This window comes from Rhea americana, unplaced genomic scaffold (assembly GCF_003343005.1).
Source record: "Rhea americana isolate MKP2758 unplaced genomic scaffold, rheAme1 scaffold_115, whole genome shotgun sequence".
Taxonomy (NCBI): domain Eukaryota; kingdom Metazoa; phylum Chordata; class Aves; order Rheiformes; family Rheidae; genus Rhea; species Rhea americana.
Window position 1 is genome coordinate 636,623 of NW_028185206.1, and position 19,092 is coordinate 655,714.

A 19,092-nucleotide genomic window follows, 5' to 3' on the forward strand; every position below is an offset into this window, starting at 1 on the left:
CTTGACAGGAAAGGGAGAAGATCACAGAAGGTCTTCTCCATGTGTTGTCACTTCCCCCATCTACAGCACAGTATCGATTTCATGTGGAGGTACCTTTGGGGTCTGACCCCGACAAAGATACCATTCCAGCTGTCCCCTACCAAGGGGAGTGATTTCCAAGCTAGACACATCTCCATGGATGATAAAAATTTAAAAGGCACGGGGAGCAGTTTGGACCAATGTCTCTTCTGCATGACCTTTTGGTAAGGAGGGGTGGCAGTGCTCTCCCTTTTTGCTCAAACACAAGACAAGGGTCTCTGGAATGAAAGAAGCAGATGTGTAACTCCCTTTTGCCACCTCCAGCTGTTGCAGCATACAGTCAGCAAGTTCAGGTAAGGCCTGAGAAGCAGAGGAAGAGTGTGGGGCAGAAACTGCTGAGGCTGAGCATAGGATCCATATGATCCATATGCTGGTGGAGAACGGAAGTTGTTCCTCTTGTGCTCAGACAGCAGCCTTCCATCAGCATGTGGCAAGTAAAACATTGCTATTATCTCCTGAATCAGGGTTTGCTTCAGCCCTGTCACAGTCTGACACACTGAGACTAGACTTCTGTAACAAAATTTCTTATTACCCATTGGGTATTTTTTTTCCCCCTAAAAAACGGAAGCTGAGAGATATCTGCTGAAGCCTGGATGTGCATTTTAAAGTTATTCTTGGAAGGGTTATTCTCCAAGCTTAGATGACCTTGTACAGCTTGCTGAGGGCTCTGTGGAATTAATTCCTCTGTGATGTTTGTCTCAAGTACTATCAGTAGTATTCTGGAAGCAGAGGTATTCACCAACAGCATGAAACATACGTTAATGCTATACAATATATATATAAGAAATATGTCAGGTATATAAGACCAGCAACTACTCTAGCAGTGAGAACTCTGATTATCTCATCAAATAATTAGAAACTATACAAACAAAAGATTCTGCAATTTTGTGGTAAAATGTGAATAAGCTTTTGCATCTGTAGGTACATTCATACATGGTTACAGATGCAGGCTACAATGTTTTTATCCATCTTAATTTGTTATAATAGACTGCTACTTTTCAATATTAAATCTTGCCTTGATCTAGCAGCAAGCGTTAGCAATAAAAAGCTATTTGATGGCAACAAGTCTTCTGGAGGGAATGGCTATCACTGTTGACCTCTGCAGCACAGTTATGCCCAGTAATTTTAGTGTCCAACATACAACAAATGAAACTAACTGCAATTTGTTAAAAACTGTTAGTTCTTACTGTTTCTCAGATAATGAAAAGCTGCATCCTACTCTTGTACTTAAGGTGTTCCTACTGTACTCAGATATCATGTTTCTAGAATACGGAGATGTGGGAATTAACTGACATGACTTGCCCTCCCTCCCCAGCACAATAATCCACCTCGTACAGAACAGTGCAAGTCCCATGGACCTTGAAATCTTGCTCTCCCAACTACAGCTAGACCTTCCTGCTTGTATCCAAACTATTGTGCACTTAACACAAAAGTGCACACATGCTTTACTTAACATGAGTTCTGCAAGGTTGTTCATGGATAGCAACATTCACTCCCATCTCATGTTTTTCACATGGGCCAAGGGTACAATTTATTGCTACAGACTGCTCCTGCTCAGAAGAATATCTGCAGGTAGAAACTTGGGGAAGTTACATCTAAGTAACCTGTAGTGATCTTTCAACCAACATTTGTTTACTTTGAAAGTCAATTAAACAAAAGCAAATTGAAACTACTTTAATTTTGAACAAAAGTTTGCACGAAGGCTGGTATTATGGCACTCTGAAACCATGGTTTCCATTTGTTTGGCTTTACTTTCTGCTCAGAGAAGCCCTAATGGATGTTAACAATCAGACAAGATTCACTGAGACACATGCTAAATTTGTGCTGGAAATGTGAGGTTTAACAGTCAACACTGCCACGTCATACCAGGAAAATCTCATATGCATAGTCACTCCAGTCAGAAACACATCCATAGGAATGGATGTAAGTTATTCTTATTTTTGAAGTTATTTCAACTGCTATAAGCAACATTTACTTGGAGAATTTGTTCTTAAAGCAATCTGGCACTGACAGGATTCTGTGGCCTCTAAAAACCAGTCATCAAATGGTCCCCATCCACTGAGCAGGAATAAGGCCTGTGACAGACCCTTGACCTGGCCAGGTGGTTTTGCCTCAGTGTGGAGTAAGCACATCAAAAAAACTTTGCCATCTCTAAAGTTTGATTTTTATCCAAACACAAACCACCACAGAGCAAATATTTTCCATGCAGAAAACTCCAGTCTGCTGGGAAAGACAGATTTAAATTTTAAAAATCTCCTTCTGTCCCCTATGCCCTTACAGACCATACTCCTGTTGTAGCTTTCTGCTGGATCATTCTCCGGGTGTGCATTACCCGTTGATGCAGAGATATCTCTCCCCTCCCACCCTGCAACACAGTCAGGTAAAACAGACTGAGTCTTTCCCTCAGACAGACTCACCTAGCCTGGACTGTAGCAACCAGCACAAGCCGAGTTGTCTACCTTTTCAAATTKTCCTTCCTTTTCAAAGCCCACCTAGAGACCTTAAGAAACTAGCACACAGTAAATTGCAAACAGCTAAATAAAGCCAGTAATATCATCTATCTCAGGGACAGTTTAAAACCAAAATGACTACCTGCAGGWATGAAGGATTACAGCACAGATTTACATAGGAATAGATAAAACTCACTCCCATTCCCTCCATATTTCCAAGCTTATTCTTGGCAYGGTGCAAAGTTGTCTTAATGAGGCAATTTTTACAGCTTTTTAGGCTTTGGTAGGACTACATCTTTGTTGTGTGGAGCTGCTCTGGGCACATGAAGAAATTGAGGGTGGCACCAGCTAAACCATTTGCCTGCCCAGGAAAAGTACAAAAGACCTTTCATAGTGAGGTATCTTTTGTTTCATCCTGAAGAGCAAAGGGAGTGTTGAAGCCCACTTCCAGGGACCTCATCCTGATAATGATTACATGGGACAGGGCATCCAGGACCTTCCCACATCACAGCCCATCCCTCCTGAGCAAGGGCTTCCGGGACACTGCAGTGCAGCTGGCACATGCCCTTGGTACTACATGTGCTGCTTGCAATGGCATGGAGGACGTCAAAGAGCTGCTCCCTCCCAGGGCAGATTTTGTCGTAAGCAACATCTGTCCCCCTTTGGCTCCAGGCCTGCAGCTTACCACTGTGCACAAAACTTGAGGGAAGAGTCACCCAAGAACCAGGTTAAGTCTAGGCAGGGAGAGGATTTTCAACTTCAGCTTGTGACAAAGACAGAGCTGGTCTCAGCACCTTTTCTGATGTCAGTGGCAGCCAAAATCCCTCACCACAATTCACAGTTACACCCCAAGTGCTGGAAGCTGGAAAAGTCAAGATACGACAAATGGGCAGGAATCAAAAGAGTATCAATTTCCTAGACAATTAGCCTTCCCCTAATGAGCTACAGTAACTCATGTCATCAGGCTTTGCACAGCTAGAGGGCAGGCAATGCTATTGCTAAAAATATTCCCCGCATCAGCTGGTTTGAACTGGATGATGGTATTTGCTGGAGAGGACCATGGCATATTTATTGAAGAATTACATGAGGTTACAATTTGACACTAGTGTGTWGAATTCCTCTCAAAAAAACTCGTGATGGCTTCTCTCCATTTTTGTATCATTTCTACTTTAATGGGGGCATTGTTAATTCCCAGGCAGAAAGAAAAGGGCTGTGGCTGCTAAGAAGGAGGAGATGTTCGCAGTACCAGGTGTTGCTTTAAGCTGTGCCCTTCTGACAAGGTTATCTTTGGTAAACAGTAACAGATAAACAGCTTCAGAATCTCAAAAAAAGAAGGATTCTTGAGCTCACTGCTCTTTATGGATTTAATTTGCTGAGGTAGGTTTTGCTCAAAGGTTGATAACTCTTATCTGTCATTATTTCTAAGAGAAAACATTAGACTGAGGTGAAAAGTGGTATTTAAGGAAGACCACAGTTATCAAACATTAGGGATCAGGTCCCAATCTTGTTTGCCAGGTGTGAAAAGCTGGAAAAAAAGTCCACAGAGCAGGAGATAGAGAAGCAAAGACCAGATTCACAGCTGATCTGCAAATTCCAAATTTGTTTATCACAAAACCGTTGCTTACCTTCCCTTCTCCACAAACTGCTCTGCAGTTACCAGTAAAATTTTCATTTCTAATACTGCCAAGGAGTTAAGAAGGCAACAGAAAAGGAAGAAAGGTTGGAGAGAAATTTTCAAGTGTGGGTCAAAATTAAAGCAAGAATTTATGCTGAGTTGAATTCCTCAAATTAGTGGCACAGAAGYTGTACTTCCTGTCTTCCAGGTATCTCTTGCATGGCACAGAATTTTATTAATTTCARAATCTTCCCTGTGTTATAATTCATGAAAATCATTCCACATTTGTCCTCCTTGCAAAATTGCTYTTCTCATTTTGTTCACCACCCCCACCCCTCCCACAGCTACTCTACCCTACCCTGCTCCATTAAATGTATTCATACTAGCATCAAAGCTTCTCATGAAAAGATGTATTTGGAGAACAAAAGTAACAAGTTTATTAGAAAGGGATTTTTTTTTGCCTCCTACCTCCCACTTCCACCGTGATCTTTCTCTCTTCCCCCAACCCTCTCCCCTTCTGTACTGTGGAAAAAAATCGATTAAGCTCTCCAGTATACATATTGCTGCAAGTTTCATTCTCCTTCTAGAGATTTCTTCAGCTGTCAGGAGACACTTGTCCCATTTGCCAGCATTGTTGGAGTGGTTTGCTAGGCTAAGGGGGTGGGGAAAAGGGGGTTAGAGCCCAGCAGATGCCTTTTTTGTCAAAGACAAAACCCCCCCTGCCATCTTCTTCACTTTTCAGCACTTTCATCCAGGCTAGATCAAAGTGCTGTTCTGCATGTGAAAGGAGCCTGGCATTATGTGCCTCAAATTAGCCTATCGCCATCCCGCTAGCCTCCAAGCCTTTCCAACAAAAGCCTTCACATCTGTTCCATCATTTGCCTCATCTTCTCTCTCTCTCTCTCTCTCTCTCTTTTTTTTTTTTCTCCTCTCAGCTCTCAGTTTTTGAGGACCATTCAGCCTCTTGAATTATAGTCTGGGGGAGCATCTTCCTTGCTCTGGGACTGCTCAGCTGGACAATTTGCTTTTAATTGTCTTAAGCAATCATGGTCTGCTTTCGTGGCCCTTCGCAGGAACAAACTGCATCCATTACCACTTCCATTCAGCCTCTTTGGCCAGCTCTTTCCCTCCTCCTCAAAAGCATGTTTCTCTCCTTGCTCTTCACCTGGAGGAGACCAGTGAACACTACCACCCAAAATCAAAGCAAGCCTCAAATCAAAGGCATCATGACTATGAAAATCAATAATCCTCTTTTGTCATGATAATAGTCCAGACTGAGTGCTGAGAAGAAAGCAGGACTCCTGGCTCCAATTTGACACCATTTCTTAGATGTCTAGTGGCTGCATCTTAGCTGTCTTTGAGCCTAAAGGTTGGCACTGGCCTTCTCAGAGCCTGGAAATACAAACCTTCCCACTCTGAGGAACCCTGCGAACAAACATAGGCAGGAGAAGACTGAATTTGGGAGGGACTGAGAATAAAAGTGAATCTCCATCTATCTGCAGCTTTCAGAGGCACCTAAGCCACTTTCTAGACTGTTGCACTGGACAGGATGCTCACAGGGTTCCTGAATATTCCTGGTCCTCCCAAAATGTTTTTACAAAGAAGAATGAAAAAGGAAGCATCTTCCTTTGCTTGGTCTATTTTTGTGAGAAAGGTTAGTTTCAGCTGACTAGAGAAGACAGGAGACCTACAGGCTCCTCCAGAGGACAAGGGATGAGTCATACTCAGAGTCACTTATACAAAAAGTAAGGTAACCTGCAATGGTTTCCATACAAGCTGCAAGTTTCCCCTGGGCTCTGTTTTACACCTTGATTTTGTTCACAGATGTCTTGGCAAACAGAGGGAACACCTCTTCTCTAGAAGCATCACCCAGGGCACGTAAATGTCCCTCAGTTTGCCTCAGGTGAGAGGCACAGATACTATCACAGATAATGGCACTGAAGAGTTTGGTCCTTGGTCTCAGACAACAAGCACAGCCTGGTAGATCCTGGTGCCAAAATTCTTGCAATATCCCATTCTAGAACGGAACAGAAAGAAAATCCGAAGATTTTGGCAAACCAACCAATTAGGATCAACCCTTCTTCAACAAGGAGCTATAAAAACAAAGGACTTCCAATAGTTTATCAGGCATTCAATTATACTGAAGCAGGGGGATGGTAGATGGTACTGAATAAGAGAGACACTGCTTACAGWGCTGCTGGCAGAAGTCAACTCATTTACTTATAACAGGTTGCATTAATACATAGCCTTTTGTTCAAGTTATTTACACTAATTTACATGCTTTTATGTTTCCACTGACAGTGAGAGAAATAAAAACAAACCTTCCACTATACAGTCACTATGGAAGTAAACCAGTGGAGGAATAGACTACTCCTTTTTCACATACCAGCTTGCTGTTCTCAGTGGGACACCTCCACTACCTTGCTGGGASTTGATCCCTCCTTCCCACAGTGTAAATAGTGTGTCTGAGAACGCACAGATTCTGCCTGCTGCCCCTTCTCCCCATGAACTTTGCTTCCAAATATCAGCACACTCTTCAGGGTCCCCTTTGCAATGCAAGAATGCTCCAAGGTTTTGTGAAGTTCATTTTTGGACAGAAAATTATAGCTCTGTGGTGGAAATGAACTGGTGATGCACATTTGTATGTTTCCAGAGAAGGATTAAAGTATGCTTTTTTGTTTTATTTGTTCTCTTTTTAATTTCAATTGTTGTTAAGGATTTTGTGAACATGAGCAAAATTTGTTTTTAAAACCTTCACAAGTCACCTTCATCAAATATATTTTTATCTCATCCATCAGAACTAGGGACCAGCCCTCTGTATAATTTTCCAGTTTCTACAACCTCCTGCCAAAATTCAAAGCAAAAGATGACTTTCTACACTTTATAAGAATTCTTGTCTGTCTCCTACCTGTGATTTCTTCAGTCAGCAATGTCCAACCTGCTTKGGTTTAGCATTGCTACAAATCTAAACTCAGGTCAGGATCAGACTTAGGAACACTTAACCAAATGAAAAAGAAAACAGATAACTAGCAATTCAGATTTGTCATAGGACAAATCACTTTTCAACTCACAGGTCTGCTTATCTAACCGCTACTGCACTAACRGTAAGGATTTATTTTCTTTTTCTCAAAAATACGCATTTTACAAGATACTTTTAACATAGTCATCTCAAACTGAGTTAAAAAGTACCAAAACTTCAAAATGAAAAATGTGAAACTAAGAATCCTTGCATAATCTATTAAAAAAGGAGCTAAGACTAGCCATATTTTCAAAATTTGATATCTGTAATCCTTTGTTTTTTTTAAAACCTATTTTTAATAAAATAAATGTTGCTTTAGTCTGACTCTTCTTCCTTTTCCACTGAGTACTCTTATATTTAGAAGAAGCAAAACTAAAACACTGAAGCTAGCAAAGCAAATTTCCTTTCAGAGTTACCATTGTGTTGTCAAGTTTCTAGTTTGTATTTCTCCTTGTCCTAATCCAGAGCAGTAGACAGAATTTCCCAGTGGGTATTTGCCAGTGTTATATAGACCCTTCCTGTTAATGAAAAAGATAAGTCACACGGATGGTGTGACTGAGCTAAACAATGCTTGCAGACCTGGGAAATTTTGGGAAGAAAAGGGAGATATAGAGGCCTTTAGAAAGGTGAGCTTCAGTTCAGACACCAAATTTTTATTTTCATTTGTATAGTGTTTAGCCTGTAACTGGTCTTTCAGTGCCACAATATTAACAGTCATAGTGACATCATCATTTTGGTCTCTTAGAAAGGAAACATTTTAGGATTCCAAACTGCAGCCACCACTGGGCCTACCACTGTAATATGGAAGCTGGTAGCACAGCCAAAGCCCAGCAGTATTTATGTCTTTCTAAAACACAGACCTCCCAAAACCAGAAAACCTCTTTTGTTGTCTGTAGACTTTCTGTTTCCCCCTGTTTCTGCGAAACAGATGTACATTACCTGCATAGCTCATACAGGCACGAGCAAGTAAGATTAWAAATTTAACAGATTAAACAATCTAGCCTTGCAACATGATGAAATAAGCCTAAACAGTTACCTCATGCTTTCCTGTAACCATGCAACAAGATACTTTGCATTTGCTTGCAGTCCTGCCAGCTGGGAAAATATGTTCTGTATAAAACACTCAACATTGATAAAACATTTTTCCACTCAACAGAACAATTAGGTTTGGGGATTCTGGCTGTTGTTCCGAACAGAACAAGAACTTTGAACTAGTGTTTATGTCGAAAGTAACTCAGAGCATCTTTAAGAGAAGCTTCTGGCTTCCAAATGGAGCACAGCACAGTAAGACAACCTTTTCAACATACAAAGGTGAAGGGGAGAGTTTACATTAGTGGTACTCTTGCCAAGACAAATCTCAAACAAGAACTGCTGAAATGGTCCCTAACTGGTTCAGAGCCTGTAAGTTTTCAGTTCAAAAGCTTTCAGAAAGAACTGCTGACAAAGTTTTCACACRTTGTAACACAAGCCTAAAACTAGGTTCTTTATAGTAGCTTGTGGGTTCAGCCACATTGAAAAATAAGTGTACCACAAGGTACGGTGATAATTTACAACACACCAGCTGTGCTGCACTAATTCCCCATTTGGATGCTCCTAGAAGAAGTGGATGACTCAACAGCTGAAAGCCAGCTTTCCTTTACTYCCTTGGATATTCACATTTGGACATACCAAGTTGTCCCAGGTCAGCTACATGTTGACCACCTGCTGTGGAAAAGTCAAAAATAGCCCAATTTTTCAGACCCATTAGAATTTTGTTGCTGGCAATGCAATCAAGAGAACTGCTGGGCACTCAGCATTTCTGAAGGACAGGCTGTTTATTGTTAAAAAGTATCTAGCTTATACTTTTTTTTAGTCCTTCAGTTTTGTTCTTCAAAGGGATTACTACATGCCAAGAAGGATACCTCTGGAACTCTGCATTCACCTGATTTGCAAGAAACCTCATGGATCAAGTAAGCTACTGGTCTCAAATTGTTGAAGCTTTTAACCTGTGAGTTTCTGTGCAAGTTTCAGTGTGCCCAAAGCTAGAATAGAGGATARTCATTTCTCTGTTTCACCCCAAAACTTAGCCTCTATACAACAGGTCTTCAGCATTTTCCTTCTCCTGTTAGGTACATTTTATAAAGCTATGTTAAATTACCAAAAAGCAGCTGTAGTCCATAAAACTACAAAGTCAAAAATATTTTAGCTCAAAGCAGATTGCAGTAGCTTTGCAATAAGCATCTGCCCACACAATCACTTTGAATGGAACAAAAAACTTTACAAACAAATTATCTGGAGATGTCAGTGAAGAAAGCCATGGAGTGTCTCTGAACTCACACCTTTCTGCCTAATGGAACAGAGACTTCTCAATCACTCGGATAGCAGAGTAGACAGCAACCCCAACAGTGAGCTCACTCAGTTTCTTTAGCTGTTTTGAGCCTCAGATAGTTGAATCATTTTGTTAAAGGGCAAGTCAGGTCACCTTTCCAACAGCAGTTCCACCACATGGCCACAGACACTCACTGTCAGGATAAGAGTCTTGGATAAACATTTGCTCAAGGACCCCTGCAAAAAGCCAAGGTGTCTGCCAGGAGCTCATCATTTTCACAAAGAAACCAGGATGACAAAAGTCTGACTGTTAAGATTAAAATGGCCGTAGATAAGCAGCAGGTATCAGGAAGCCTTTGGAAGCTTCAGGAGTGTGGTGGTGAAACAAGAAAAAAGTATGGCAAGATTTATCTCATGGGCCTTCTTTGACCTTAGAAGGGAATGCAGGGGTAGCTTTCCTGCTGTATTCCCATGATAAACTATATAGAAAAGGTAGAATTAAACTGGTAGTAAAATCTGCATTTCACAAGAAAGTGGATGGCATTGCTGTGTAAAACTATGATTTTAAAAGATGAAGGAACAAGAAACAAGAGAAAAATGGAAACAAAAAGAAAGCAACTGGATTGGAATCAACCATTGGTCCATATATGGAAAAATGCAAAAGTACATTGGCTTAAGGTCTACAACTTTCAGCAAAAAGCTTGGTGCACTGAGAACTGTGCAATACTCAAAGGATTTTAAATATATGACTAATTGTGAATCATCATTCTCCAGAAGCTCTGAACCTAGCTTTAGAAATAATACACAAACAACTCTGTAACAGCAGCAGTCATTTTGAAAATATTGGGYAAAACTGTGACAGAAGAAAAACCAAGCAGGTAATCAAGGCAACAAAACTTAAGAGTCTGAACTGTCCTTCCTCCCTAAGCTGAATCTGCTCTGACAGGCTGCATTTTCAGAACAATGAGACCTTTCCCAGGAGCTCTGCAGTGATTATTATTATTATTTCTTTTTTCGGGGGGGGGGACACAAACTCTTACCAGAAACAAATATTGAGGTGGTGTTGTTCCTTCAGAACAACAGACATATTCCCTGCCCCACAATGTGACATTCCCAGGTACTGCTACCAGGAGAGAAATAACACTCTTTCAGCACTGTCGTTAATACTGATGTAGCATTAATGGGGATCCCATCAAACTGCCCCTTGTCCCAGCTCGAYGGCAGATCAATCCACCCCTCAAAAACTGTGGACACCAGCATACGTGATGCATAGTTATGTTAGGGTGTTTTTCCACCACACCTTATCAGGATTTTGTTTCCAATCTGGTGTTCCGCAGGCCTTTCAAAGCATTCCTAGCCAATCTCTCCTTCCTACCTAATGACTTGTGCTTTTACAGGGGGTTTTAGCTTGCCTTTAAAAAAAACAAAAACAAAAAAACCAAAAAAACAAAACATTGCTTCATCTTTGCCTTTTTTGCCTCCTAATAGATGAGCAGGAGGGGAACTCACTGAAAGCAGAGAAATATCCTATTACCTCTTCCTTAATCTTTCCAGATACAGCAGCATTTCAGACTGGAAGAGAAGACTGCATAGCTCATCAAATGTAGGAATTTTCATAAATTCTGTCCTAAGAACACTCATCAGCCAACACTAGCTCTAAGTTGCTCTTCGTGATGTAGATTTTTAGGCTCTACACCATTCATAATTAAACACAATTAAATACAAACAAACATAGCAGGACTAAGGAGATCTCCCAGTTAGAACATGATATGCTTACTATGATATTAAACAAAATTTGGTGGTGAAGGACATGTTCACATCAAACATACATTTTGTTTGAGAACCTTGCATACAAGTACATCTATTTGTGAGAGAAAAGAAGGAGTGAAATCAACATCTGGAAGAACAGCCATTCAACCTCTGTATACAGCTAGAAAACTGAAAGGGAGGCAAAACCTTCAGAATCAGTTGAGCCGTATGGAGTTAATGCAAAAAGGAATTTCAAATTTCAGAAGCCTTTGGAAGCTTAGGGCATCAAACTCATCGTTATCTCTGTGTGCCCAGTGATGATCTGTGAACTGTGATGGGTACACAGGAGGATTAGGAGTAAAATGTTGTCTCCAAGGAAATAAGGGGCTGATTTCCATTTTAAATCTTTGCAAAAATTCTTATCAAGCAAATTATTCAGTAGACTATCACTTTTTCCTACTAATATATTGCATATAACTATGAAGGTCTAATTGGTTCCACTTAATTCAATATTATGCAATAAACTCAAGTGACTAATCCTTCCTTTCAGCTCTTCATAATTGGCTTTGTTTGGATGCATTAGTGGAAATGACAAGTTTTCATACCTTAATAAGCTTTGCAGAACATGAGAAAGAAGGCTTTTGGTCCAAATTTACCTATCATGCATGTTTGTTAATTCTCTGTAACAGTTGCTATAATGTGCCTTTAAAATACACTCACTCAGAATCCACAATACTAGTAGTAAACACTTTTGCTAAAATRAATTTGTAAGCAAAAGAAAATGTCTGTATTTTAATTAAAAGTGAAATTACTCAAAATACAGACAAAATCCCCCACAGAACTAAACTCAGCGGCCCAGGGAAAGCAGAATTCTTTCTCTCACAAGAAATGCTGATGTATAAAACTGTCCATACAAATGAGAGAAATCTAAGAACTGACTTCAAATGTTCCAGATATAACTCAGTGTCCAGAGTAAAAGACTTGCTTCTCAATTTTCTTAGCAGATTCAGAAAACATATTCTTTGGGTTGTGCACAAAAAAMCGAGGAATCCACAAATCAGCAAATAAACAGCCTGGATTTTTAGTGCAAATTCCAATGTCAAAAGAAAAATTTCAGACTAGAAAATGCTTCAATCTACAATGATTAAGGCTGCCATCATGTAACATGGGTGGATATTCAAGGCCTTGCTGCACTCAACATTACCTGTGAAATGCCTATTCCCTTGAAATCCATCCCATGAGTTCAATGCCACAGTGTTTTCTCACTTTACGGCATTTTCAGGATCTTCTCAACTTTATTGCTCAGCCAGAACATGCTTAACTCAGTGCTCTCAGCTTTTTGCTACCTCCAGAGGTGAGGAGGAGAAGGGTGGGAGTTAGGAAGGACAATAAACATTCCAGGTAGTTACATGCTCCATATGCTTGACTACATACATTATCTGCTGTCATTTTTTTTTTAATAACTAGGCTGTTCATACCTCCCAGATTCCGAGGCTATTAAGTAAGTGTCAATGTCTCAAGATCAAATTCAAATATGATTTGCAAAGGTGACATGTCAAATGCCTTTGATGTGACTGTACTGATGCTCTTCTGAGGACAAGAAATTCTATATCCAGTGGTGAGTGTGAGTTTAAGACAATAGACTCCCCTGGTACATCCTCCATCTGGTCAATATCAAAGCTTGGCACCAAATGCAGGCCCAACTCCTTTGCAATCTTTAGTGCAACCTCTTAAGCATATTTTCTTCTAGGAGGAGGAAATTCCTGGGGACCATTCAGGGTGAAGAGGACTGCACTGCTACCAGAAAAATGTCCTCCTAGCTTAATGTGTGTGCCAGGAAAGTTTGAATTTACCTATGTAAAAATAGCAGCACTATTAGTTCAGAGGTGCAGACTTGACTCTTACACTAGGCTCAGAATTAATATGTGTTAGTTGTATATAGGTACCTACACATTTCAAGCCAAGTAAAACAAACATTGACGGCTACACGTGCTGACAAACCACCTCCTTATTCCCCAACCCTGGCTATGGAAACTTATATGAGTCAATCTGTTCATCTGAGAGGTCATCAAGCTTCTAGGGTTACTGGACTTCTCCTAAGTTCTCTTTTTGCAAGAGAGATAATAAAATAAATGTAAATCCAAATTATGGTAATGCTTGTCTGCTGTGGATATCCATCCTTTGCTGGGGCAATATCCATCCATACAGAGACTTTTAAACCCATTCTTAGAACCCTTATTTTACATCCAGGCGGGAACATAAAGGAAGTTTTATAGAAGGCTCAACTGATTGAGCCCCATATATTCAGTTTACTCAGCAATCACATAATTCTGCTCCAGAGGTCCTCAGAGTTTTGTCAGCACAATCCTTTATCTTTAATGACCTCATGTTGGTCCATTGGACCAACCCTCACTACATTGTGTGTAGGATTGTGTGAAGGTACAGCTCAGTGTTTATTTAACTTGTGGTCATTGAGACCAGTCATCCAAAGACATCAAATAATGGTCAGATGACTGCACATTTTGAAAGCCAACATATTAAAATAGATCCAGGCAACTAGGAAGTAAAAATAATTAAAACTTAAAATCTAGCCTAGTATTTCTCTACAAATGAAAATTTTTATGGCAACATTGCATAAAGTGACCTGTGGTTCCTCACAGTCGCCACCAGAAAAGGTTAATTGATCATTCAATTTAAAATTATTGAAAAGCATTGCTCAATGTAAGTGCTGAGATATTTGACCTTTTGTTACTTTTCAGAAAGTTTCTAATTCAAACTCTCTGCTAACAGTTTTCTAAGCAGTCTTTTTGTGTTGCTAAAGGCTATTAGGACATTTGCCTACTCCAGTTTTCTTGGATTTYACGTTTCTCATGCATTTTCAAAAATGCTGACCAGCAGTTCTGTGGTGTCCAGTGACAGCTACTTTAGAAACCTTGGCTGTGTATCATCTAGTTCTGCTGGTTTAAAAATAYCTATTTTCAACAGGTATTCTTTCTCCTTCACCACATCAATAGCTTTTGCTGGCTAAAGAAAGTCAGTCCTAAAAATTTCCGGATGCTCCATAAGAGCACTCTTTTTAATTAAAACAGTTGATTTAGTCTTTACACCATCCTCAGATATTCCAATTCTGTTCTTTCCTGTTTTTTTTTCCTTTCCTCCCTCCAAAATCTGCCTTTACATCTTTTTCTTACTCTGCTGCAAAATGGTACAATCAATATTTCTGCAGCACAAGAGACTTTGTAGCAATGCAGACCTGCTGGAGGAGACTTCTGAAAAATCTGGCCATCAGAAAATCTATTTTTCAACACTTCTCTTTTCTGCCCACTCTATTTTGTTATTACACTTATCAGGCTTCATCTATCCTAGAAACAAATGCAACTTTTAACAATTCAAGTAAAAAGCTCAGGATTTAAACTGGCTCGAATTTGTACAGTCAGTTTCTTTAATGTGGAAGGAAATATGAGCAGCAGAGCATCAGTTGCAGCAATGACTGTTTTGGTTAAAGCTACCAAAGTCCTCTGAATGTTTTTTTTGTGTGTGTGTTTTCAAGTGGCAGCTTGAAAAGTGGCATCTACAGGCAACTCAAAGTGTGAGGTGGACTGCAGAGGGAGAGCATGGGGAGGCGGGGTGGGAGGAGAGGAGTCTCATTCCCATGCCCACTTCTGTAACGTTTATTGATAATCTTTTAAATTCCTAAAGGCTCACACAAGATAATGCCTCTTTGTCACAAGACCTAACCCGTGCTCAGTCCTCTTCTCTTTCATGTTCCTTTTGTGGAGAATCAGATGTCTTTCAAAGCTGTTGGCAAGCACTACAGCTAACACCCAAAAGACCCTTCGTAGAAAGCACATGCTCTAGAGAGGAAAGAAAACCAAACCAGTCAAAACACCAGTGATCAGTTTCTCCTTCACAGGCAGTGACTAGGAGCGTGCACCAGGACTGCTGAAACGGCTCTCACCAAGAACGGCCAGAAGCCTGGTCTGCGTGCAGCTGGCATTAACTCTCCTAACGGCAGCACTCCTCCTCCTCTGCACAAGTTGAATACCATGGTTTCAGACAGGCTGGGACAACCGATTTAGCACAGAGTTTCCAGAACAGCGTTTGCCACCATTTGCTACTCCTGTTTTAATACAGAGACATGTACCAACCACAGAGGTTAACTAATGTTCACGTACCGTTTTGTGTTATTACCCGTAGGTGCACAAAGGCTTGGGAAGTCCACGATCACGCTGCTTATGCAGCTATGTGAAAAGTCAGATTCTATAAGCAAACAACCTGTACAGGATCACTGCATCAGCCAGTGCAGCTGAGTGCACTAGAATGTCATAATCCTTCCACATTTTGTTTTTTCTTGATAAGCTTTAACACTATTTAATAAATATTTCTTCTCCAGAAAAAGCTTATGGGATTGCTGTATGAATGAAATGAATGCATGACTACTATTCATTTGCAACATTTCTGACAAATTGCAGCTCCAAAGTCTGCCACATCTCTTCAGCTTCCAAAGGGGACGCTAAAACCAGAGACTCCTGTTTATGAACAGGCAACACATCTAAGCAAGTTACTGCATGAGGTCTTCCGAGGACAAAGCTCGCTCTGCAAACTGAACATGCCTTTCTATAATAGGCTAAGCAGCTCAGAAAATAATAAAATTAGTTGTGAATTCCAGGCTATCTCAGTGCAAGGATATTTATTATGACAAATCCATTTTTTGGTTTTTTAATTTCCAGGTTAAACCAATCGTCAGGACTTACGAAAATACAATGATATTTCAAAACAATTACAATAAAGTGAAGCAATAGTATCAGATGGATCAAATGAAATTTCAGGAACAAAGAAAAATCAAAACCGATGCACAAAAAAAAGGACTTACTGGGAAGGTAGCACTACTACAAAATAAGATCTATGAGTGACAGAGCACCAGAAAATTTATGAGTCAACAAYGTGATGCCTTTGTGAATGTCAAACTCCAAGATCAGTTAACAGGACTATCATATACAAACAACGGGAGGTAACTATTCTGCTTTACCCAGCGCTGTTGAGGCCTCTGCTGGAGTCCTGCATCCAATTTTGGACACTGTGCTGAGACAAGACAGAAGAAAATTGGACAGAGTCCAGAGTACAGCAGCAAGACTAGGCAGAGGTTTGAAACATGAGTGGTAGTTTTACAACTATTCACTGCAACTCAGATTGGAAAAGACTTTTTGTAAACCAGAAAATCACCAAGGAAAAAGGGGAAACCCCTTTAACAGCCACTTTCACCTTTCACCAATTATTGGCTCACATTGCTCACCATTCCGTCCACATGAAAGAAATCAACTGTACAAATTTGTGCCAGTTTAAATCCCAAGCTTTTTGAACACAATCATTGAAAGGCATAGCTGGTGACATTCCTAGGCCGGGCCTATGAACAGTCCAGCAGAGAGAGAGTGAAGCATCAACTACTGGGACCACCCTCGCAAGGAATATATCAAAAGGCCATTTTAGCTGCAGAACTCCAAGACACGTCTTCTCCAATTCACATTCTCTTCTATTTTATTTCCTGTAAGGATAATGCTATATCCTAAGAGAAGGCGTGAAAGGTGTATGCAAAGGGTCCAAATTTCCCTTGAGTTGAGTTATACAAATCCATGTTTTTGAAAAGCCAGAAACAACAGGATGATTGGAAGATCTTTGCAGCTCTCTGTCTAGCCTGACCTCTCTGTTGCAAGTATTATCCACAGAAAGGATGCTCAGCAAAGCACACAGAAGGCAAGCTACAGCCTTCACCCCTGACATGGCCCCCCCAAAAAAAAGAAAGAAAAAAAGTACTGACACCTTTCCTTTGCATCCTTGTTATATAGCAACAAAGCTTAGAGCAAAACCAAACCAGCAAAAAGCAGACAGTCTTCTCCTCACTCCTAGAAATCTGAGCAGATGCACTGCACTTTTCTAATAGCAGGAGAAAACACTTGTTCACAGCTCCTTCTGCTGTGAAACTGATGATGGGGCTGTCACAACACATGCAAAGTAACTGTGAGGAGATGCAGACATAACATTTCCTACAAACGGTGTCACCAAAAAGAACAAGGCTCTCTGAATAGTTCCTTTGAAATTCAATGCTATAAAGATTTAGGTCCATCCCAGGTAGTCCAAACAAACAAAGATTTTCAGATGCAGGTAGGGGATTTAGGACCCCAAATTCCATCAAGACTAATAGGACTTGTTCTTCTAATCCCCTTGGCACTTTCCAAAGTCTATTTCAGCCAACACATATATGGTTATTCAGCAAAAGTCACACTTAGTAACAAAAGCTGTGTTCTGCTTTCACATTGCAGTAAGCTGAYAGGAAAACGTAAAAGCATGTCAGAAACACTTTCAAGTTACTTCTCAGATGATTTCTGCAAACTGACTTCCCAGCTGCTGTTTAGCTCACACTGTTAGATGATCCTCTCTTCAGCTTTGCTTCTGCTACAACATCTACCATCACCCCACCTGCCTTTAGGCATCACTCCCTGTAGTTAGCACAAACCCCAATAGCATTACCAAGGGGCTTGAAATAAAAATTACCATGACGTAGCATCACTCATTGAACCATGGGAGATGACTCACTCAGGGACATTAGGTTCAGGCCACAAAGGATCATCTGCCAGGAGACTTTCTGACTTCTCTCCTAAATTGAAGGTAATAGACATATCCTTCTGCTATTTTTCAACAAGCCAATTGGTGACAGAAACATCAAACACTGTTCCAGTCTGCAAAACAATTTAATTTACCAAGATCAAAACCCTGAAAAAAGAGAATCCCTGAGATACCAGGGCTTTTTTTTTAAATCTCYTCGAGGAAATTTGGAGAGAATCACTGTGGTGCAGCCTTATGCTCTAATCTAACTTTGCTTTAGAAGAGAATCTTCTCAAATATGGTAATGAAATCCTTTTGGAGAAACAGAGAAAATGCAAAAAAGTTATAAATACATTCTATAGCTGGGTCTCTGTAGAGCTTAGAGCCACTGTCAATCATAATAAAAATCTTTGCTAAAAATAAATCAACACAGATTAACAAAATCTACCTTTACTAAATGGTTTACAGGGAAAACAGTATTTAGATTAGAAATCATTATGAACAAGAACAACATCACCTGTGGTTAACAGACATGTTAAAGCAACAGCAGGGAAAGTAACCAAAATAAAGCTGTTCCGGTATTGCCTTTTCTCCTTGCTAACTACTTGGTTAATGTTTCATGGATGCATTTTGTACCCATCCACAGAGTGACAATATCTGGGCATGAAAACTGAGGAATTCTCAACAGAAGCCTGGTTCCTGTTACAATCCTGATTGCTTTCTATTTTTCTTCAATCCAAAGAAGCATGCTTAGCTCCTGAAATATAACATTTTAAAACCTCTTTTATTCACATAACTCCTGCACATCTGAGAAAGCTTGGATTTTCTCCAGAATTAGCAAGAGGCTAAATACACCTTCACTCAGAGCATTCAGACTACCTTAGGTCTCCTCAGCTTGCTTTGCTGTCATAACCCCACTCTCACCTCTCTGGTATCAGCAGAAGGCTACAGAAATTGCTTTCAGGAAAATGCATTCTGCAGCTTGGACAGAATCAACTTCTGGAGTCCTTAAAAAGCTATACCTAGGGTGTGAGCTTCATCATTTCCAAGTATTGTATCAGCCCATTGATGCATCTTCACAACAGCTCTGCAGAGCACAGCAAATCCTCATTTTTTACTGGCAGGGAGCAGAAGCACAGTGAGGGTAGGAAGGCTGTGTCAGAATTGGGAAATAAAGCTAGATCTTTATGCAAAGTTGCAGCCTGTTGATGTTGCAGCCTGTTGATGTTGAGCTCTTTTTCCCCCTACAAGCCATGCCATGGAAATCTCCCCCC

The 19,092-nt window shown here is 40.4% G+C and overlaps 1 protein-coding gene across 1 annotated transcript in view; it reads right to left on the reverse strand.

Annotated features, from left to right (window-relative positions):
- Positions 1–19,092, reverse strand: part of TRABD2A (TraB domain containing 2A) — a 78,726-nt gene that overhangs the window by 27,500 nt on the left and 32,134 nt on the right. The gene's annotated exons all lie outside the window — the stretch shown is intronic.